The sequence below is a fragment of the Zootermopsis nevadensis genome, unplaced genomic scaffold (genome assembly GCF_977971745.1).
Source record: "Zootermopsis nevadensis isolate Lab colony 2312 unplaced genomic scaffold, Znev_1.0 Znev_ptg000010l, whole genome shotgun sequence".
NCBI classification, from domain to species: Eukaryota; Metazoa; Arthropoda; class Insecta; order Blattodea; family Termopsidae; genus Zootermopsis; species Zootermopsis nevadensis.
The window spans coordinates 12377225-12400765 of record NW_028259142.1 but is presented as its reverse complement, the minus strand read 5'-3'; the positions used below and the strand labels follow the sequence as shown (position 1 = coordinate 12400765).

General features: G+C 36.4%; 1 protein-coding gene across 6 annotated transcripts in view; it reads right to left on the bottom strand.

Annotated features, from left to right (window-relative positions):
- Toll-6 (Toll-like receptor 6) overlaps nt 1-22105 on the bottom strand; it is a 451300-nt gene extending 429195 nt beyond the window's left edge. For 2 of the 6 annotated variants that reach the window (XR_015534554.1, XR_015534553.1), the window contains exon 1: nt 21449-22101. The gene's annotated coding sequence lies outside the window, so the exon portion shown is untranslated. Of the gene's footprint in view, nt 1-21448 lie in introns of all 6 variants that reach the window. The other 4 variants (XR_015534547.1, XR_015534550.1, XR_015534552.1 and 1 more) reach the window with 3 other exon arrangements.
- Between the last annotated feature and the right edge of the window lie 1436 nt (nt 22106-23541).

Sequence of the window (23541 nt, the reverse complement as noted above, 5' to 3'; positions counted from 1 at the left end):
ATTCTTTGGGATCATTCTTTTCACCTCACTATTCAGGTTTTATATTTTAAATTTGGACCCTTTTCCCTGTGTTAGCTGGTCCTGTACTTTTTGTTTTATCATTCGCACTTCTTAAATTGCAATTATTTTGTCCCTGCCTGCAATTGGCTTTATTTGGTGTTTTCAAGCACATTAAATTTTCTAATTTAAACATTTTTTTGCAATGAATTCGGAGAATCGGGTATGCTTGTTACCGCTCGTATCAAAAAGTTTTCTAAATTATGTTTACTATATGCAAGATAATAATTAAAATTAGAATATAAATAATCTATAATGGTTCCTCGTTTTATGGGTGTGATACTTGGTATCTAGCCCGGAGGGAGTAGCACATACTTAAGGTGTTTAAAGTATAATACACCTATTGGCCCTATTTGATAACAAATAACAGAAATAGGAGACAAGATCCAGGTAGAAAGGAGGATAATATTAAAAGGGTTCTTAATAGATAATGTGGGAAGTGTTGGCTGAATTCAATTTATTTGGAGAAACAATGGGCTCTCAATAATACGGCAATGAAGGTGACAAAGTTGTCGGCCATTTGAATTACTTTCAGATATTCAAGACTGATTTATTTATATTATAATATTAAGAATTACCTCTATTGATTTAACAGCTGATAATGAGTTATTCATGAAACGTTCTGTTTTTATGAAGCCAGTATTAAATCATGGTGTTCGCAATGAAATATTTTTAACAACTGAAAAGCACGTAGTCCAAGACTTCCCTTGCTGTTTCTATGAGATCCAATTCAATACTAGCCTCCCACTTACACGCAGGTCTACCAGAGGCTTTGCTCGTTTCTTTTCATCCTATTTTCCTTGTCTTCAAGCTGGTACCTTGGTGCCAGCCCCGGCTTAGACTACGAAGGCCCAGAACTGAATTCCATCTGGAAATGCTTAATGGGAGATGCAGCAGAACTTGAGTACTCGTATATATAGCCCAGACATCATACGCAGAGTTTAACGCGCCTCTGGAAATAAACTTAGGAGAAAAATACAGCGGCCAGGAAACATAACCACAACTCGACGGAATGTTTCCCCATTCCTGCATTGTAACGCTTTATATAAGTGATAAAAATAACAGACACTCAAAATAAAGCTTTTAACTAAAGGCAATTGTATTAACAAAATAGTTGCTGAAGCATCTTAAAGAAGCACGTTCTCAAAATACTGCAAATATAATGAATAGATAATTTTGTTAGTTTATTCCTTTATACAGAAAGTGGCCACAGGTGTTCACCACAGATAAAAAAAATTCAAACTGTTCTTTGCTATTCTACCTATCTCATTGGCATTATTGCTAATTTAATGAACATAAAAATGCATCGTTGGGAAATCTGATAGCCCTACAATTACTGTTACAAAAGACTCGCTTACACAGAACTCAGAAATTTATAAACGTTCTTAAAAACGGCTCACCATAAACCGACAAGTAAGCTAATTAATGCATAATATAAGGTGCAGGCCTACATTCCATGAAAGTTTACATTAAGTACTTGATTATATTTTATATGGTAATTATTTAACGAATTACACGTAAGGAGCTAAACTGTACGTCTATTGCCACACGTGAAGACAGTTGCCTGCTAATAAAACAGTTTAGTATGGAAAAAAATTCAATTTGGTTTAAAATCTGACAATATCTTCCGAGGAACATTTTGGAAAGAACTTATGATAGTCTTGGTTTAAAACGTCTTTCGCCATTGAAACGGAAATAAAGTGAAGAACATATTCTTGCAAAAAACATTTTTATGATTAACACGACAGGCGTATCTGATCTCAATTAAGTTCCTTTGTATTGAAGTTAGGGATATGAAACAACCAACATCTTCGCAATCGTGTGTCATAAGGAACAGAAACCACTTCTGCAAGACAGGTTTCCTCATCAGACAAAGCGGGAACCACGGAAAAGAAATGTCAGAACTTACTTCTTAACAAAGATTCAGAAATTGTTTTCCATGCTTACATTCGGTTTATTGCAAGTATTTTTGTGTCCCTCATAAAGACAAAAAGAGTTCCCCCTTCTTCCTCGAATTCTAGAAGGAAATAAATGAGTGCGATCCCATGCGGTTATTTTATTGGGCACCTAACGCGAAATCCTCTTTACTTTGAAACTTACAACAAGGAGTCGTGAAGCACAATATACAATTACTTATTTTCTTCTGGAAAAAGAAACTAAGTAAAAGGAATAAAAAAGGGCATGAACAACATTCATTTTGGGAATTTTACCCCGTTTATCTTCATCTTGGTATGGTGACTGCATTCCGAATTTTGCGGTCTAGTTGTTAGCACTTTTTCGTATTCGGGAAGTCAGGGCTTCAAATATGATCTGGAAACAGGAAATCTTAACTGAAGTGCTTCACTTTTTCCTCAGTTACTTTCGGAATATTCCGGGACTGGCCAAGCCAACTTTGTTAAACATATTTTCCAACTCATCATTCAAACAGCAAACTTTAGGTCGACTTTAAAATACGAGGCACTTGATAATGCGTCATTTAATAATCGAAGAACAATACAATCGATAAAGGTTGAAGATAGGCTGAAGAGGCTTTGAGAGCTTCACTTACTGAAAGGGATGATTTACATATGCAACTTAATAGTATTTTAATATTAGTCTCAATTCTTTGTACAGAAAATCGAACTCTTCATTGCGGCGCGTTGATGTAAAAGTTGTAAAAATAAGCCTATTCGCTTCGCGACATCTGCCTGTGTCTTTCTAAAACAAATAAATTGAATTTCTTTACATTTTACTTGAGGAATTTTACTAAAATTTGTCGATACATTTCAATTTTGGTTCATACCAAACGTCAATGATGGACATTTTACATAAAGACATCCATGGTCGTGTAGATTTCTAAGCTTGTTGATTCTTAAAACAATGTTTTATATATCTTTGAGTGAACATAAGTTTGCACTATGTGACGATCTTAAAGAAGATAGTCGTAGTCTATTGCATGGTCCTAAATCCGCCTGAAAAGACAGAGAAAATCCATGGAAAACTACAATAAGGCTAGCTGTTGATTGTCCCAGGATTCGTATCTGGTTATTTTCCAACAAAAAAGACTGTTACAACGATATAATTTGATTGTATGCGTTTCATGTATGAGACAAAGCGTAACTTATCTTGGTGATGCACTTGTGGTGCACGAAGTTTTGATGAATAGAACTTCGGTGACAGAATAATTTCAGCATAAATATTAAGTTCTACGTCTGACGTGTAAAAGTGTCACTATAGAAATTAAGTTGATTTAAAATTAGTTTTAAGTTTTAATATGATTTGTTTAATTCGCTGGCAGCCTCAAGTTATTGATGCGGCTGAGTAGACATCAAACCCACCAAACTATTAATCAACTTACCATATCTATGCTATTGGAATCTAAGGGGTTTAATAACATTAACAGAAATTCTACCTATGACGAATAATTTGTGGATTCAATGAGACGTGTCACTTATTACATAATGAGGGCCGACCTCAGGATTGAATGCATGAATACCTCTGAATTCCCAAATAATTACGTCCTTTGCTGAGTTACTGGCAACGTGTTGCTCAGTTGCATAGAAACAAAGTCCTGTGCTTATATTCCGTACCGGAAATTAGAACCCATTTACGTAATATTTTCAGTGGAATCCTGACAGTGTTCAACGCTGGTGACACCCCATGAAAACGCCATGGCACCATTCCCGAACATTACGGTTTTATCCTCATAATCGGGAGATCTGACAGGACCGGGAAATCCCCTCAGGATCATCCTAAAATGTATTACAATAGTAACTGGGAATATGAAAAATGCCGAAGATTAAAATAAGTCCACCAAGTAGGATAACTGTAGTGGCTTACAAACATCAAGACTATTGACACATAAAATAAATTTTGTATGATTTGAGGTTTTCACAGCGGTGAGTATGAAGATTTCTGTCTTCTGGGTTGTTGCGCTGTGTAGTCTGGTCGATGTTTACCAACGTTTCAGAGGTCATACTGTCGTCAGACCTCCGAAACGTTGGTTAACTTCGACCAGACTACACAGTGCAACAACCCAGAAGACAGAACTCTTCAAAATAAATTTTATTAACGTTGGAAAGTTAACGGAAACTACTAGATAACATTTACTGACTTATAAAATTAGATTAATGAACATTATAGAACCCGTTGAAAATTATATTTACCGCCTGCTTTAACAATCAGTAACTGTGGGTTTTGTAAAAATTGACTGTTTACTTAAATATCATTTATAAATTGATAATTGTAACGGTAAAGTGCTGCGTTTTATTTGAGGTACGTACTGAATCCTTAAACAACATTTTTATTAGCTTCGTCTTTAAAAATTTCATATAATTTATTCTTTATGTATACATACGCATCGTCTACTAAGCTGCAACCTAGAGGAAAAACTATCAACACGCTTGTTAACTGTACTTCAATTACAAGAACTTCGTAAATTCACGTATAAGTTCATAGTAAGGTGGAAACTGATTCCTTATTAGAACTGAGTAAGACGAGATGGCAAAAAGATTTCAAGTTACATTTAAGAACTCGAAGTTTGTTCGAACTGAAGCTTTTCGGCATATTAGAAGGAACTTTTAATCTGTTTGGTGAAGTTCTTCACAAGCATTCGTCCTTTGCGATGCTCACGCAATTTTCATTCACCGCGTCCAAACCCCACGCACTGCCTTAGTTTTCTTGCAGTAGCTACGAACCTCGCTGAAGCTATTCTTCAAGGAGTGCGTTGGGAACTTCCCAAATCGCGTCTTCCACCCGGTTGAGCGCCTTAATAGAAGCTTCTCCTCTGATAATGAAGAAGACGCGGGGAATGTTAAGGCCGTTCTATGTGGGGAGGAACGCAACCAGCCAGTAGACAGGCGAGCAACTGCAAAGCAAAGATTAGACCAAAGGCTGTAGCTCCCCCCCAACTCATACCAAAACCATCATCTAAGACTCTCATTTCCGGAATCAGAATAAAAAAGTGGACCAAAAAAACAAGAGTTATTTATTTAAAAAAACAAATTACATTCTCTTTTAGTGTTCAAGTTACCTTGTAACTTGAACAAAGTTTATGAGGCTCACGTATTAACACACAAAAGTATTCTTCTTTCTTCTGCGACACACACACACACACACTGCTCACTTGTCTAAGTAATACTGAACAGAAATTGAACAGTTTGTGTGAATAGCGGAGTGCAGATAAACCAAGAATCAACATGACACACATGAATCCTACACTACAGACCACGAAATTTTAAAACTATTTCAAAATATATCTTCATATATCACGTGACGCGGATTATTGCCCGGTCACCGGGAAAGCCCCACTTTATACAACACCTTATGGACCCGTTCATACATGTCTATCTGACACATCACTTTTTGCACAAGAATTGTAGCCTATTACAGTTTTCTCGATGTTATTCCTGGGCATTTCCTTCCCTGTTTTTGACACCCCTGGGCCTCTACCATATAGGTTAGATCATCCAGGTCTCAAGAGAATCTTTACTGCCCCCGAGGAACTACAACACTTTCGGTGGAAAAGCCCGCAACACCAACTACAAATCAGTATTTCATAACCGCATTACACTTTGCCACCTTGACCCTTCCGCAAGAAACTTGATTCTTTGGGCCAGGACAAAGGGATTGTTGCTCCAGAGGCTTTTCCCCACCGGCCAATTACCACTACCCCCGCCTTGGTCACCGGACCTGGACACCCCTGTGATTTCAACCTTCCCGGTCGTAACACTGGAAAAATAATGACTTAAAAACTTTGTTAGAAAACGATGTTGTGAAATAATGATTTTGGATGAAATTATTGCAACAGTGGCCTACGTAATTTGGCGTGAAAAACGCCTTTGGAATATTAGTGTACTCCAAAGAGTACACCATTCGAATCTTGTCAGGTATGAGACATCTTCGAAAGTTAATCAGCTCTGAGTAAAAGTAAAAGTAAAGCTGTCCCACTATACGCCATGTAGGCGTTTGGGGTGAGTGGAGGTATAGCTCCTCTCTTCCTTGACCTCGGCACTAGATGGGAGTGAGTGGTCAGCATCTCGCCCCGGCCGGCTTTACCCCCGGGAAAGGACCCCGGTACCCATTGTAGAGGAGGCTGGGTGGGCCCCAGAGCCGGTCTGGACGCAGAGGCTAGAGGAAAAATCCTCTGCCCCCGTCGGGGATCGAACCCCGGTCGCCCAGCCCGTAGCTAGTCATTATACTGACTGAGCTATCCCGACTCGATCAGCTCGTGAGTAATTTTCCTAATATAAACCTGATTTGTTACTCCACTCTACGACATTTACGAAAGTTTTATTAGCTGAATTATTATAACTTTCTTCTGTAATCTGTACATGAACAAATAAGCTTAAACATACTTAATGATCTCTGCATTTCCTTCATACCAAGTGCTTTTAGTATTACAGTCTGCATCGTTCCTTATATTTTCGCTCAATATTATTATCATTAGCACAAATCAGAAGCTGGCTTGTCCCATCTGCTTTCATGTACCAATATAATGAGGTATTCTAAAGCAAAGTCGGAAAGCAATTGCAATAAGTCATCTCCTTGTTTCAGACAATTCTGAATAGGAAATAATCACACAAATGAACTCTATAAGGACTTTACCAAGGATTCTAAGATTTTAACTCGCTTAATTAGTGCCATGGGTATACAGAATTCAATGAGAACATCGTACAATACAAAAGACCTATTTATCTACTAGGCATATATATATATATATATATATATATATGGCTAATACACCGTCCCATTGTGGTATGATTATTTGCCAGTTACTGACGAATTAGAACAACAAACGACTGACATATCACACTGATGGTGACATTAAATAATTTTGTAAAAGCTTAAATTTAAAAAAAATAGTAGATAGAATTTTGTGTGTAGTTGATAACAATGATGATCCCTGGTAACAGTTTCTACAGCAGTGAAGATAAGCCTTTGTTCTACCTGTTTATAAGAGCGACAAATCTCAATGCAGTAATTATTATTACAAATTCTGGCTGTTGATACAGCACTTTAATAAAAAGAATTGAATTGCTATTCACATCTATCGTTCTTCTTATAAAAAATGTAAAATGAAGGATTCCTTCCACTAATGTGGTAGGATATAAAAGTTTATAAAACTTCAATATTGCTATACACGTGTGAAACACGTGGTAGAACTTAGAACTGCATAAAGATCTGTCAAAAACTCTTAAAGGTATAATGGATGTCCTGATGCCTTATGTAATGATGCAGCTTCACCTGAGTCCAACTACTATCTTGTAATTGACTTTCATTATCCAAATTTCACATCCACAAATTCGGACGGAAACCAAAATTACGTTCGTGAATTACGGGAACAAAGTTTAAAGAATGACTGAATATGAGTATGATGGAGGCAACAGGGACCTCTGAAACGTTGGTAAATTTATGCCAGACTACACGGCGCTACAGCCCAGTAGAGAGCCATTATTTTAGTCGGGAAATCTGGAAACGGTAGCCCGCATGAGAACGATGATATGGAGATGATATTCAAATAAATCTTAAAGAAATTGGATGTGAGGATGTGGACTACATTAATATAACTTCCAGTGGCTGGATATTGCAAACAAGATAACAAAACTTCAGTGATTACCGACCTTTCAAGAAAGGATTCTGTGACTTGAAGTAACTACATAAGTTTGGTTAGTTACTTAAATCACTTGGTATATTTGTTCGACTACTTCAAGAATATTGTACATCTCTGACTTTCTTCAAAAATTTGTAATGTACTCATTTATTGATTACTTTACTGTTTTTAATTATTACAGTGTCTCGCGACTGGTGGGTTTATACTCTTTTTGTGATTTGATCAATTTGGTAAACGTTTGGTGTTGTTTGCTTTCACGAAAATATGTCGGCTGTGTTCGAAACTTAATTTTCCAGCCTGCAGACATATGCAAGACATACATTATTTATAAGTTGACATTTTGATGTTTTGGAACTACTGGAATCTGACGTTCTAAAAAAATTCTTCGTTTTAGCTATTGTCCTAGATTCTTCTACGTTTCGAAATTATTTTAAATTCCTGGCTTTTATTAATATTTTTTTATAAATCATAATGTTTCTAGCGTGCTTCAAAATAGTTACTTTTATGAATTCCAAAAGTGTGTATACCGTTTTATAACTTTCCGTAACTATCAACATTTGTTAATGTTCTGGATACTTTCGTATTTATTTCAACTCTCCCCTTTCTTGTTGGCTGTTTTACTGCTCCCGACTTCTATATTTCGATTCTCGTATTTTCTTAATAGCATTTCAATAACGGCAAAGTGCATACAGAAATGGAACACGAGTCATATTTTATTACATATGAACACAGAACTACTGTAATGACATCACTTAGGCTCATAAATCAAATACATTATATCCCATATGCATTATATCCCTCTATTCTGTAATTTCTATACGAAATAAACGAAGGAATATTAGAATATTTTAAAACTGTTCTCGTTTCGTGCCGAAGCAAACTGCCGTAGAGGCAGTGTTATGCTCAGTGTTCATAATAACTCATCCCCTGTTAACCCTGGTACCGAGGTTATATGGAACATTTAACCTAGCTAAACTCTCTGGCTTTTGTTGTCCTCGCCACGTTAATAATAATTTCCTACCTACCAGCAAATGAGACAGCAGAATATTCACAGTAATGACACCAAACGACGAGACATTGATTACGAAATGCATGTGACAGCTTGCGTCATATAGCTCATTGTGTGTGCAAGTAGGTCTGCGGTTAAGGTTCGTCATTGTTACATAAAGCTACTGTGCCTTACTTCAGGGGTGACCAGCCTCTCAATTACACTTGCAATTGTATTTCGACAAAACTTGAAGGTAAACAATATTCTTAGAAAATAAAAGCTGATAATTACTAAGGCGTGTAGGATATTCTCTGCTTTTGAAAAAATGTGGTTCATTATCGTGTTCGGAAAATTCTAAGCCAGTTCAACCAACTCACCTATTTCACATCCTATGTCTCGGATATTCATATTGTACCCCTACTCATAAATCTTTAACGCGATCTCTTTCCCAAGTTCTACAGACCAGAAGCCGATGGTCTTATTTCTCATTTAGTGTGTATGTTTCTGCGTGCCTCAACCATGCCACAATTTTTAAATTCATTATGTAACAATATTACGTAAATATTATGTCCACAAAAGAACAAGCTGTTTATCAAGTAGGATTTGAGTACGAAGATAGCATCGTGTAGTCTGGTAGAAGTTAATCAAAATTTCAAAGGTGCTTGCTGTCTCCATCATCAGAGTGATAAGTGACTTGCCGCCTTATGTACCTAATATTTAGAATATCCTTTCAGAGCTGAGAATACACCAATCAAAACAGTGGAGTCCTGGCCGTGATTCGAAACGGGTTCCTCCCAAACGCGAGAAACATTCATAGCCTTTGTGTTTTCCTTGCTCGGATGGTACAATTTCCTGTTCATATTGTAAAAAAATTGTCGCTTTTCCACCCAAAATAACAACAGATGACACCGTATTATCATGGCTAACCGTCCAGCTCCGGTTTATTAGTAGGCTTGTAAGTAATTAGCTCTTTATTATAACATTACCAACGCGGTCATAAGCCTCGCAGCAAAATTTTCGACATTTTTGAGCTGATCTCTAGAAATGAATTCCTGGCCTTAATTTTCGTTATCAGTGATAGTTAATTACTACAGAACGTACTGTAGAACGTCGAAACACTAAATCCACAAACAATCAAATTTACAAACTATTCTAAAGGCGTCGAAATTTGTAAGCAACAAAGGTTCTTGACAGACTAGCAGCAGCTAAATCAGAACAATAAATTGGTATATTCCAGACGAACACAATTTGTTTTTTCTTGTAGAAAAATACTGATGTAGCAAACTACGTAAGACATATTTATTATAATTTTCCTTAAAGTTTAATTGGTATACACAATTACAAACTTAACAAACCAAAGAAAGAAACATGTTTTCATATAATGGGCCAACACTTACGTATTTGCAAAAAAATAATTACAACTAACATAAATTCAAATTAACCCCATGATTGCTCAGTCATTCAGTCACTGTCCAGTGACTACAGCATGGGACTGGTAATCCACCCCCGTTGAAACCACAACGGATACCAACTTATCCGGTTTGATATAATAACTTAGGATAGCCAGTCCGAGATATGGACCGGAAGTGCGCTGTTAGAGCCGGATAACACGTTAGGAGACTGGAAATGTTGAAAATTTGTGGCATTTGCAATCGTAATGGTGGTCGAATAACGGTGTATTTAATTGATTGGAGACATTCTTAATATTTTGTGTCACATGTGACTCGCGTGACACAATTTGGCCACCTACACCCAATATATAGGATAATAAAGCTACGGACTATGAGGAGGAGCCCGGTGGCGCAATAAAGCGCCTTCGGTGTGGGTGTGTATAGTCAAGGAAGTAGGTCGCCCCATAATGAAGATTCCTGGTAGACGGGGGTGGCTGACGGTGACGATGATGAAGACACAGGAGTCGCACGTTGTAATTTGCTTTCTGAATCTTCTCTATTCAAGACCTAGTCTTATTATCATCTTAAGCTTGTAACCCTAGTTGTTATGAGCAGTTGCGTTGGGAGTTGCGAGGAATAGAATGCGTTATCACGTCACACAACATCGGGAACAAAACCTATGACTAGCCTTGGCGTCTACACATAATGAGGGGGTTCGTATTTAATGAATATTCTCACACAGACTGAGTCTCAGCGTTCAATAAAACCGTATGTTCCGTAAATCGTCCTCTGCCACACTATTCTTGTACAAAAAAGAATTTTAACCTATATGTAATAGGCTATTTTAACAGATGTGCGACATTAACTATATTGACGATTACAAACGATAATAAATTGATGTAAAAAAGTGTAACGCTTCACGTAAAGATGATGTTTGGCGGGAGAGGTGATATAGGTCCTACTCGTTCTTGCCGTCAGCACTAGATGGGGTGAGTGGTCAGAGTCACGACCCTACCAGGATCAGGCAGTCAATAAAGACGAATGATACCTTTGTTAGATTACACATTTATATGACTAAAAAAAATGTATACATTATAATAATAGTACAATATTACTGCTATATATCAAATTTCATTAAAATCGGTCAAATACAAAAAATACATAAATAAAACATATATGCCCTTCAGTAAATTGGTTAAGAAAATTAGAGAAACTAAACAAAAATTAAAAATCACTCGACAAAACATAGTGTTTTATATCATATCGACTTGCATCGAAATTTATCGATACTTAGGGCACTGTTAGTTGTGGAGGAACGAAAAGGGAATTTCACCATTTCTAAGAACATCTAAAAAGGGACATCCAAATTATTTGCTCAGTAAATAAGATATATGAATATACAGAACACAAGACACTGCAAAAAAATTGAGTATTTTCCTTCTAGTTATTTCATGTTTAAATTCTTGTAATAAAAAGAGGAGAAGTGTTATTGGGTCACTCACCCCTCGCTGCACACAGAAATAAAATAGCTCCAGACTACAAAACATCTGCTCTCCATAAATTATCGCGACTGGTTTGAACATCACAATCAATTACAAAATGAAAATTGTAATTTCGGCCCATGTGAAGCAATACCGTGTAGAGTGATAATTGTTATTGCTTTGTGTCGGTTCTGTTTATACGCGCCCTCTTTTGTCAGTCTGGCCAACATCAGTGTTGATGCTGATTTCATAATATTCACGCTTCCGTCGTCATAGAGCGCCAAACAAATGTAAAAAACCTTTTGTTGAACGGACAGACTATTTTCGTCATCAGATACATTATTTCATTCAAATGCTGGAATTCTAATATGGAGGGGGGAGATATTTGAGACCCTCGGGATCTATTTGTTGGCATCACTGAAATGAGTGACAGAAATTGTATTTTGGTGACGCAAAAAAAATATTCGACTTTTTTTAAGGCCATTAGGTCTGCGTAGCTTTGACGCTCTGGACTTGATATTCGTGACACACAAGATCCAGTCTTTAGCTGGACTATAACGTGTTCTGGCTGATTTATGCTCTCGTCATTATCTTTTGGCTGCTTGAACAGTGCATTCAATTAACTCGCGACATTTTCGGTCCTATTCAATTCGACACTACATTTTCTACATGAGAAAGTACTTCGTTAATTAACCAAAAAGTTATCAGTGGAACCATGGTTCCGGATAATTTGACGTAAATACGTCATACCTGCTTTACAATTGAGTAAAGTTTGATTAAGACATTGCTTATTTAACTTGAATTAGTTACGCTTAAGATTGATCTGTGGTAGATGAATGTAATGTAATGTAATGTTTATTATTATTATTAGTGTTCTGTCTGGCGACAGGTCCATATGAACAGGATCCTTCCATCCATTTCTCAGACTGGGACCTGTTCATATACGTTCTTGGCAGATGATCCAGAAGTGGTTTGCCATTGCCTTCTTCTGTGTGTGAATGGAGTAATTGTTGGGATGCCACGGAGAAACCGGGGAAGGTAATGTAAGGTAAGGTAATGTAATCTAACTATGTAGGTAACCACTGTTGTTTATTTGTTGATAAACGGATGACGTTTCCAAGGTAACATAACAATGAAGTTACACTTTTTCGTTTCCCAGGTAACATAACAATGAAGTTTGACATTTCCTAGGTAACATAACAATGTAGTTACACTTTTTCGTTTCACTTTTTGCCGAATGACACTGACCCGAAAATATAGACGTATTTACGTCAAAAATTAAGCACCTTAATTTCGAAACGAATCACAACGAAAGTTATATATGAAATATTCTAAAGATGCATTATTGACGGCAGTTAGAACTTACACTGCAACATTCACTCGACTTCGTAATAATGTTATATGCCTAAATAGAGGGATTGGGGCGTAGCCTACTTGACTAGGAGTAAAAACAAGAGGACGTATATCGTATGCTAAAATAGGGGTGAATTCCAGGGACCAGTGCATGCATGTGTATTTTGTAAGGTCACTAAAAACGTAAAGTTTAATCTGATGTAGATGTGGTGATAAACGTTAGTTTGGGTGTAATGTATTACTATGTCACAGTCACATGAGGATTTCTTGAATTGTAAGTTGCTAAGACTGGTTGTCAATATAATTTGATTCACTCTGTCAATCAACGTGTCAGTGAATATGGCTGCCTTTTGGATTATTGTACCGAATAATCTGGTAGGAGTTTACCGACGTTTTAGATGTAACTGCCGCTTACATCATCAGGGCGATGTGTAACTTGTCAGTGAATACATTTCAACTATTAGCATCAACGAATTAAACTTACAATTATCTGTCTGACGTATTCTTATATCTAACTCAATGAACCATAGTTCTTAAGGAGTTGATAATCGGTCAGCTAGGCACGAAATTCTTCACCTTTTATGAAACCTGAATATTAATTACCGTGCCCGCCACTTGTCTCTATCCTAAGCCACATGAAATCAGTAATTTTCTCATCTACCTTATTTTACTCCATTTAACTCGTAACCAGCTGATTATCCCAGCGATAATATAATTTAATGTGAAATTTTTATTGAAAATATAATAACCATAAACCTCAAATCAAATATTGATTTAAGCACACATTTATTACCCACGCTGCTAATCTAACTTCTAACATAAAAGTTGTGTTTTGGAATCTACAGCGCTCTTTTATGTCTCCCTGTGCCATATTATTACAAGATAACTTTCTTTAGAATTCTTTCCTCAAGAGTTTACATGAATCGTATCACGAACGCTACCCAGCATCTCTCCCATATAATAACATCATAACCGTTACAACTGCAACATAAAATTTCATTGCGAAACACTTCAGAAACTTAATGTATTAATATTTACATGCAATCTACGATAAGAAGCGAAGTCCCTCCCACTCCGCGTTGTGTTATGACTGTGTGCACACTTGTTCTGTGTAGCTACTGAAGATGAAAGCTGCAAGTGCATGGGAACAAAGCAAAGCCACAATACGCACAGAAGTTGGTACAAGAACAGACGAATGAGAGATGGAATTTTTGGAATTCAATGGCAAATAATAATAATATCAGAACACGATTGCAAGTTGCAGCCTATAACAAGTAAATGATAATAGCCAACAACAGACAGTAAGACTTAAAAAGTCAGAATAACGGTATACAAAATTTAAAAACATATTCTTGTTAAGGGGACCATTCTAAATTAGCAGTTATAAAAATATTTTTATAAAACTTTAAACAAAATTTAAAAAAAAAACCAATAACGATGTATTAATTATTATTTTTAAAACAATTGGTAAACTTAAGTTGGAAGGAAGTTAAAAATGTAAATCTCTGATGATGTTTGAAGAACAGGAGAAACATTTTAGACGGAAAACAAACAAAATAAGATTTTATAGAATCATAAAATTGGCTGTAAACAACGTCGGCATAACAGCACACTTGTAAAAATAATATTTAAACGAGCAAGCTACTTGAAAAATCTTAATTTTTTATTAGACTCACATGTCTACCATGAGGAATACGACGAAAGACAACCTCTCATTACACTCTCATTAGGCAGTACAGTCAGTACGTGTATCAGAATTTAACTTGTAAAGGACAGGCTATATTATTATTTAACGAAGCATATTACGTAACTTTGACAGATAAGAAAAACATATCGTCTTACTCAAAATTTCAAGTCCATAAGTAGATTTTATATCGCAAGTACTATTTCAGAGTATTGTACTATTGATTAAATATGTTACGAGCATTGATATAGAGCCCGAAATAATCTTATTGGTGCAGAACAGAACAATACTAAACGATTTTGAAAGCAGATTGTAGTAAGTGTGGGCTTAACAGTAAAGCAATAGAATAGACATGCTTTCGTTTCACATCTGCCACTTAACTATTTCTGTGTTCTCTGTCTACGGTTTGTATTTCCAACCAGGTTTATAAGCCGATTTTCTATAGCTTGTCACACAAAGAAATCTTCCTTCCAAGAAGCTGGTGTGCGTGGTAAGAAGAAGAATAACAAGGAATGGATATTAAGTACATCTTCTCTTCAGTTTCGATGTAGTTTATGATTATTGTACGTGTGTAGGCAGAATGTGGTTTACATTTGTGACGTAAACTACAACCGTGCAGTGATAAAACTTATATAAAGCTAGAAAAAGTACTGGGATTTTATAGAAATTTGAAACCTTAAGTTATACTCTTATTTATGACTTATTTTTATAACAAAGAAAATTGGAACTTATTTTATAAACTTATTTGTGACTCCTCTGTCCTAATTCTCGAATTAATATTTTAGAGCATCACATAAGTTATGATATACTTCAACCAAGCAGCCACTGTGGTCTAGCGGTTAGAACGCTGGCCTTGTAATCCTGGGGTCTCGGTTTCGATTCCCGGTGGTGCTCAGATTTATAACTTGTGTTGGGCAAGGTCGTGGTCTTGGCAACACGGAGTTTTCCTCCGGGTGCTTCCCCGGTTTCTCCGTGGCATCCCAACAATTACTCCATTCACACACAGAAGAAGGCAATGGCAAACCACTTCTGGATCATCTGCCAAGAACGTATATGAACAGGTCCCAGTCCGAGAAAAGGATGGAAGGATCCTGTTCATATGGACCTGTCGTCAGACAGAACACTAAATAAATAAATACTTCAACCAAACCTCATGTTAGCTTTATGTCTCGTTTTTGTTATAGGCCTACTTCCTCCTTCCTTGTTTCCTTATTTTTCATCTTCAGCACCTCCTATTTCTTCGTTCACATCCTCGCAGTAATTGAGAACGAAATTATCCTGTATCCTCCATTCTGTTCCTATTAGGGAAAAAATGAATTTATCAAAATGTCATGGGCGTTAACCACTGATTTAGCGCAGTACGTTTTAGGATGAAACCCATCAACAGAGTCTCGATTAACTTCACATGTAGAACGCGTGGGCTTTTATACCTCATCGCATAGTAATAAACAAGCCGGTATCGTAGAAAACCTATGGCCAGCAACGACACGGCCCTGTATTAAATTTGCTTTCTCGCACGTAAGAGTACTATAGAAAAAAAATGCCATCGTAATTCATAACTGATTTGTTGAGGAAAATTTACATTTTGGGGTCCTTTGCACGAGTGTTTACGACTTTAATTTACTGTAAACTACAATTGGTAATTAAAAAATAGGGTGGGGCCCACTCCACGTTCGGTTTAATGCATGCTTAATATAACAAGACATTAATGGCAGTTCGGGGTTTCGTAGTTGAATTAATAGTTGGTAATCTTAAGTGCATATCTCTTGATATTGTGATACCTATTACGAATACTCAGTTTTATGTGAATAATTAAGAGCTAGCTTACCCCGCCCGACCTTAAAGATGGAGGAGATTAGTTCCTTTATAACGCTGATAAACGCCTACAAGTCTACACGGCGTTATAACCCCGAAGACCATATTTCAATTCAGTCCTAAGTTAGATTTCAGGATTTCATGGCGACGAATATTAAGATGGTTGTCTTCTGGATTGTTGCGCTGGGTAGTCTGGTAGAAATTGACCGACGTTTCAGAGGTGCTTACTGCCTCAACCATCGCCATGACGACGGAGGCAGCAAGCAACAACCCAGAAGACAGCCATCTTCAGTTTAATCGTAGTTAAAAAAACAAAAACAAATTACGTTGAGGCTATCGAGTCAGCAGTCACTTTGAAATAGATTCGTTTCACAAGTACAAATAATTTCCCGCTCCTTGTATAAGATATAAGTCCAGCTCGTGTAGCTGAAGTATGTTTTCACTGTTAAAACTATCCACCATTAACCGTAATGTCAGTTTCCCCCTTGATTCTTTCGACCCAATAAACCAACCCAATAGGTTTAACGGAGGACATCAGGGTTCAGAATGCGTGCGAGGAGCAGTGCAAAGACAGAGGAAAACCTGTAGGCCTTTTTAAGCTCGGTTGGGAAAGTAATTAAGGCTGCAAGGGGAGATGCTGGTTCTACCCCCGTTTTTATCACTGACATTTTCTTTCTTTCGTTCTTTAGGAAATTAACTCAAGCATTATTACATGAAATGGAAAAGCCGAAACCGTAAAAATTAAGAATAGGTCCTTAAATCCTTCGTATGTGTTCTTTGAAATTCTCCTTCAGTTTTACACTGAATAATGATGATCTATAAAAGTTCAAGTACCATGCCTAAACTGCAAATTTATTACCAATGCATTGTTACGTAAGGCAATTACCAATCTTTAGCATCGAGCTGTATTCATAATTATTTACAACTAAATGTAAATTGTGTAACCAGTAGATAGTATTTTTCTTCTCCAAGTTTACACAACTAAAATTTTGTGTACATTTGTCATATCCCACACGCTTATAGCAAGCCTCACCCAACTTATGCTTTGTCTTGAAGACTAATAAAATACGGTGGACAAAAGATTATGAAGCTCCTTATCCTGAATTTGTCTCCATTTCCTCGTTAGTTCTGTCTTATACCGTGGTCAGTGTAATAATTTGAAGTATTTATTACTCGCAGTGCACAGATGTACTACAAATCACGTTCAAGTAGGCTAATTAAAGTTTTTACGAACATAAATAAATGATGTTCTTCAGATGCCACTTAGAGATGCAACTTATTTGTGTCCGGAGTTCAAGCAACGCTCTGAATTCTTCAACTACATTTGTGTAACTTGAGGGGTGACTCAACATTTCTGAAAGGGCAAGAAGCAGGTGGGGCCCCAGGAGGGGGGGGGGTTGTGTGCCGGGGTTGAACAGCGTTTCAATTAACTCTATTCAAAGTTACAGGAACACAGCCGCCATACAATCGCTTTGTAAGGGACATATGCCATAATGGGAACTCATTGACTGACTGACGTTAGAAGTTAATTGCTTTGGTACTTTATTTCCTTCTTCCTTCTCTACAACTTTTTGTTTACTTTAATTTCATGCAAAAGAGAACTCAGAAAAGGATGAAAAGAAAAGATTTGCTAGCTATTAATCCTGATAAAAGACTTCTAAAGACGAATAATTATCCTTTAATGCAGTTTCAGCGCAATCAGCATAACGTGAATTGGACAAGTGGCTGAAAAACTCTGAAATTCTCTCACTCTTATTCTTCTGTTAACAAATGAATGTCACAATGTGAAAATATCTCCACGAAAATTAGAAATTCAAATATTCTTCATACAAGCTGAGACTCTGCTGGATAAGACGTTAACGTTACTTCGAACCTAACGATGACATCAGGACCGTAGCGGGACTGACATTTGGGAACAATTTTCCATTTTCAGCAAGCTACAGACACTTAAAAAGAGAAAAAATACAAACAGTCGATATGCATTAGTAGTCTGGACATGAAACTATTGCACGCTGTTGTGTGTTTTTCCAAGCGTTCGGAGTCATGTCGACCATTCCTCACAATATCTGCAGAAAAACGTGAAGCGCAAATTAAAACGATTCTACACATTGCTGGCTGTCACATGAAGCGAATCGGGAACAAAAGCGGGTAATTACGTAAATTAAGAAACATTTTTTACCTGGTAAACTAGACAAAAGAGCTGTATTTCTGCACGAAGAGACATCAAATGCAGAACAGTGACTGCCAACGTGTTGGACGATCGTGTTTTGATTCCTGACAGACACAAAACACTTTCTCTGTGCAACCAAGTCAGAAACCACTGAACCTCATATCGGAGGATACGCAGGGAGGGAGTGGGAGTACAAATTTTCTGCTACTATTGTTTCTCAGGTATGAAGAAGCGAACAGGATTAACAATAAATAATCATAGAAGATATTACAGAAGAAATTCAGACAGACTATGTGTAATTTCCGCACAATAATAACAAACTGCAAGACAATAAACAAGAGTAGCCAAAATTAAAAATTACTGAAAGAGAGAACGAAGCGGAAAATCTTCAGTTGATATTAACGCTTATGGTACTATCTACGACGGAGTTTTCAACTCGTCTTTTTATGAGTAAACGTTCCGAATACAATACAAGAATTGTATAATTTTAAAGAAGTGACAGGTTGAAGTGAGTTGAAAATAGATTTCTGTGCAAGCTATAGAATACAATTTCAAAGTGCAAATGAAAGCACAGAGTAGCGTCTAATGAGAACATCCCACTGCTGCTTGATGTATCCACTGGGAATAATTAAAGAAACTGAGCATGTTTTAGGGCTTGATTCCTCACTTCTTAACCCAGTTACTTCCCGTTTTCGCATTTTAAAGACAATTTAGAATTCTAATTTGTCAATGTAAAGTGAAGGAACATATAACACAAATATGCATACAAGACTCATAAAATATTGCCAAAGATGGAATTTATAAGTAGGCTATGTTAGAATTTAATTTATTATTTGTGTATTGACAGGAAGGACACTTACACAAAACACTGGACACTAATTTTACTTTACGCAAGTTCTTGGGTTCGCCCTCGGTAGACTAGTGGTCAGCGTGCTCGCCACTGGACCCAAGGTTAGCGGGTTTCAGATATAGTTTATACGCAATGGTAAAATGTTTAATACAACAACTAATTAAAGTCTGTGAAATCTGATACACGTTCAGGCCCCTTATCACATTAAATTTCAACAAAGCCTGTCCAAATAATGTCGGAGATGAAACGTGCGGGCCGACACGATACTTCTTCACGCGTTCATTTTAACTGTTTAGTACAAAAATTGTATCATTTCGTTACTTGCAAGGCTTGGTAACATATTTTCATCAATTATTATTTGAAATTTAAAAATATCCCTGTGATAGCTGCAGAATCATTGAAACAGGTCGGGCCTGTCTGAATTCTTCATTGTATTTAGAACAGCAAGAGTATTTATCTTCGTCTTTCTCCGACCTTAACCAATAATTGGCTATATTTTACCTTCTGTTTATTTATTCCTTCAGAAGAATATATATTTCGAACATATCTTCACATGTCCATTGCATACAAGTAATTACGCCACTCGAGTCTTGTTATTTTGTGGTCTGTCCTGATCTCTGTGACGCGCCTACAGAAATAACTTCGCCCGTATGTAACAACTCTACAACAAATGAATGGATTTTCATAAAATTTTATTTTGACTAAAAATTGTCTGCACATTCTAATTTTGGTCAATGGTAACGAGTGTTTTCCGCGATCAAGAGGTGACTGGTTGGGGAATCCCCTACTCGCTTGGGAACTCCACAACGGGGAACTTCCTTAACCATTCAGGAAGGTCAAATGCCAAATTTTGTCAATAAACTGACACGCTGTAAGTACATTTAATAACTCATTACCTCCTAGCTTATACAAATAAGTAAAATACTAAATCATGTCAGATGGCAGTCAGCACCTAACAGTAGCTTCTTAACTCTCGTTAAATCTCTAGAATCATTCCTTTTTCTAGGTTCTAATGTAAGATTACGAATACTAATCAAGCGTGCTGGACTTCCATTAAAATGCCAACAGTTACACAAATAGTTATTAATACGCTGATACAAAAGTCAAAATTACAAGACAAATATATTGCTGTGTTAGGGAAGACATGCAATATCATCCTGCAATTTAGCAAAATTAGCGCTTTGACCTCAATTTAATGTCCAAGCTCTATAATAATATTTACAAAACGATTGATTAATAAAACAATTTAAAACTTAAAATCGTATATAGCCGAAGCCCTAAAAACTTAATATCGGCGCTGAAGATATCAAATACAGACCCAAAAATAATAATACATTTCAAAAGTTGCTTTCGGGTGCAAATATTAAGATAAATATGTCTGCTTTTACTTACTCCAGGAGTTTAAGACAAAGGTATATCACATTTCCGAAAATACATAAATTCCTGTTTGAAATTAATAACTGAAATCGAAAATGGTAATTAATGTTTACCGGCTCGTAATTAAATATTGGTAAATTTTCTGATTAATAATAAACATTAAATGGTGGCTCAAAGTCAATATATTTCACATTGCATTACGTTGTAGTTACATAAATCAGACGCACTGCTTCTGGGTATGCTGACAGCCATTCATGGATCACCATCGCGTACACAACATCCCGCCAATAGTCTCTAATCTGAGTTCAATTAAATCAATCCGCATCCATTTATTCTATTTTTTAATCCATTTTAATATTGTCCTATCATCAAGCGAATGTCTTCTAAATCGTCTCTTCTCTTTATGTTTCCCAATAAAAATCTTATTATTTATGCCGCATCTATCCTTGCATGCTACATACAGCTCTCATCACATTTCTCTTTTTAATAAAAAATTATGTTCGAATCACTATTTAAATAATTATAATTTCTCAAACATTGTGTTTTACAAAAAATACATATGTCCTACAGCCGAAGATGGCACTAAGAAAACATACAGTGGGCACACGATTCTGCAATTACTTCCGGATTGCACAGCGCACGTACGTACAATAACATATAATACAAACAGTGATAAAAAATTTTCACTCACCAACTGCTCCATCTGTCTGTTGTTTCAAGAAAGACTGATTTCATTCCACATAACCTCTACTCTGTGTAGCGCGCACTTGTTTAGACAAAAATCTGGGTATGTAAACTATTCACTCAGTATATGAACACTATTTATTATGCTGTTACAACTGTAATCACACAGTTCATGTAAATACCAAAGTAGTTATGTAACTCGTTCTGTTCCAACTTGACTCTCCCTTCATCTGTAAGCACACTGAACACTTTCCTCGCTAAAACAAATGAATCACCATACAGCGCTGTAGTACGTCACTGTGCACTGCAAGACAGGATGAAACTAGAAGCTATCAACCTAAAAAAGGAAAGGCGATTTCAATACTCTTAATAGGGAAGATATTTCACTAAACTCCTACAAGAAAGAGGCACGTATTAAAGCAAACTTGTAAGAAAATTTTCGTACAATTGAACTAATTCCAAACTCACTTGCTTTGTCGGTAGCATTATTTCAGAGCATTAAATGTTATTAATCACGGATAATTATGATTATATAAGCTCTGTGGTTTGTTTCTTGGCACTTGGACTCAGTGTATCGCCATCAGAACAGATGTACACATTCCAGAATCGAAATTTTACAATCGCATGAGTATAAAGGAAAACGCCATTTTACAATTTAAGTTCCAGATACCATTCGATATCAAATGTTCCGTTTTCTGTCTTTCGCTATGTTAAAATAAAACGAGAAGACTACTTTTAGTAGAATAAAAAAAAAGGAAATACACATCGCGAATCCAAGTCATTGGTTGTCGAGACAGAGTCCCGACGGACTTAAAAAACTTTTATCAATCCATAACAAGCTGGACTGGCATATAAAATAAGATAATAGTTGTAGGTTCATAAGAGACAAGTGAACAAATCAAACAGATGTGACAGCTGAACGTGTGGGATTGACATCTAATCAGCTAGCATTGTCCTTGCCCTATCGTATACTTTTATAAAAATAAGAGGAACGAGGAAAAAAAAGAACAGAAAAATTACCCTCAAATGCTGTTTGAGTTGCACTTTTGCAGTCATAGCACGAACTTCAATATCACCACTGTCCATATATAGATCCCAACTGAAATCCTATTTTCAAGGGGTCATTAAATCTAGTTGGAAATGCTGGATGGATTGCCAATTAATTCTTTGAACAGTTTCTGGCTTGCACTTTAGATTACCACATTACAACGATCGATCTATTCCATCCTCCGATTCGTGCGTACAACTTTTTAATGGGAAGCCCAAAGGGTGGTTGGGGGGGGGGGGATTTCTTGGTTCTGTGAGGTTATGTTCCTAATAACTAACAGTTACAGTGTAAAGTAATATAAGTTGGCGTTACATGATACACACGCAGTTTGTAAGTGTTCTTTGCACAAAATACACTAAATTAGCGCATAATAAGGAGGTCTTTTGTACCTGTCTGTCCGCAAGTATTATCTCGAACAAATTTAGACTAAAATTTGTGTCAAGGACCCACATGCAAACTTCTCACGTAAAGTCAATTTTAATTCAAATAGGTTTATTAGGTATCAAGACTTTATTACATAAACTCTCCCATTTGATAAGTAATGTTTACACAAATCAGGAACTTAAGAATAGCGCAAACATTTGCGACAATTTGAAATTCGACCTACGCGTACGGCGACAGTGTCTATTTCATTAATAACTTCCCCATTTAATTATTTGTATGACTTAGTTAACGAGTCATAAAATAAAACGTACATGCTCATTTCAAACAACTAATGCTGTACTAGATTTTAGAATAATACTAAGTTGAATTTTAAATTTTCTAAAAGGAAGACGTAAAACCTTAAGGTACACTTTCAAGGTCTGAAGACCGCCCTGCATTAGTCGGACGCGCAGGCAATGTTCTTTAAAGGTACACCCACTCCAAAGTCATAAAATACACGCACTAAATTTAATTTTATCTAGCTCTGTTTTTTGAATGTGATAAAATTTATACAAACACTAGCATTTGTATAAATCTAATTAGTTATATAGAAATAATAGCAAAAGCCTTATAAAGCCTTACATCTCTGAACGTCTCTGCAGAAAACTCTCAAATCATTTATAGTAAAA